Raw genomic sequence first — 1,090 nt, forward strand, 5'->3', positions numbered from 1 at the left:
GGAACCGATCTAGGCTACGGATCTGAGGAGGGGGAGCGAGCAGGGGAGGTAGGTGAGACAAAGGGAAGGAAGGGGATAAGGAGGAGGAAGATCAGCTTCTCTCCGTTCGGTTCAATTATGTCATATCATGCCTCACAACTGGCCACACTTGGCCCTTAAGTAACCACACGACTCGACTACTCCTCCTGGCTCAGTCCCGCCTCGGCTGGTTCGACTCCCGTCCGGTATGGTTCGCTGACCATGGGCCCCGCCGTTACAATTATGCCCTCGGCCGAGTGGCCTCGGGCGCAACTTGTGTTCAAAGACTCGATGATTCGCGGGATTCTGCAATTCACACCAGGTATCGCATTTCGCTACGTTCTTCATCGATGCGAGAGCCGAGATATCCGTTGCCGAGAGTCGTGTGGATTAAATAGCTTTGCAACACAAGGGACGGCTAGCAAGCTAGCCATGCCCTCGGGTTAGGCACAGTGTTCCTTGACGCCTTCGGCGCCGTGGGTTCTTTTACCCCGAGCCACCACCCACTCCGAGGAGGGGAGGTGGTCGAGGCATTGGCCGAGCGACGGTTTTCACCGCCGCCGATGGATTGGATGACGCATGCGCGGTCTGTTTTGGTCAGGGTCACGACAATTGGCACATCTAAATGTGTTTTAGCAAAACTGAATTTATAAAGCATCTGGTCTCCTTGTATTTTGGAATAAGTTTCCTAGTTATGTTAAAGTTACATATACAAGCGCCATGCAAGCCGACTTGCAGGAGTACTAATGAATATAAAACTAACCTAATTCTACGGCCACGTTGATTTCTAGGACTCCTAGCCGGTCTACTAGTTTGCAAGTTTGTTTTTTCCGATTGGACCTAGCTGGTCAGGTTTCTGCCTATACGAAACGTCCATATATCCCTTCAAATCCGAGTCGTCAATCTATGTTTAACACAAAATCGATGGATATAAAACGACGACGGATGAAGAACTATGAAAGCCTCCGTCCTTTATTACTCCCTCCGTTTCAAAATAAATGGCTCAACTTTGTACTAACTTTAGTACAAAGTTAGTATAAAGTTGAGTCATCTATTTTGGAACGGAGAAAGT

At 49.0% G+C, this 1,090-nt stretch overlaps 1 non-coding gene across 1 annotated transcript; it reads right to left on the reverse strand.

Annotated features, from left to right (window-relative positions):
* Positions 1-245: 245 nt before the first annotated feature.
* LOC119313121 lies at positions 246-401 on the reverse strand. Its single transcript, XR_005151511.1, has one exon. It is a non-coding gene; the product is annotated as a 5.8S ribosomal RNA (ribosomal RNA).
* Between the last annotated feature and the right edge of the window lie 689 nt (positions 402-1,090).

This window comes from Triticum dicoccoides, chromosome 5B (genome assembly GCF_002162155.2).
Source record: "Triticum dicoccoides isolate Atlit2015 ecotype Zavitan chromosome 5B, WEW_v2.0, whole genome shotgun sequence".
NCBI classification, from domain to species: Eukaryota; Viridiplantae; Streptophyta; class Magnoliopsida; order Poales; family Poaceae; genus Triticum; species Triticum dicoccoides.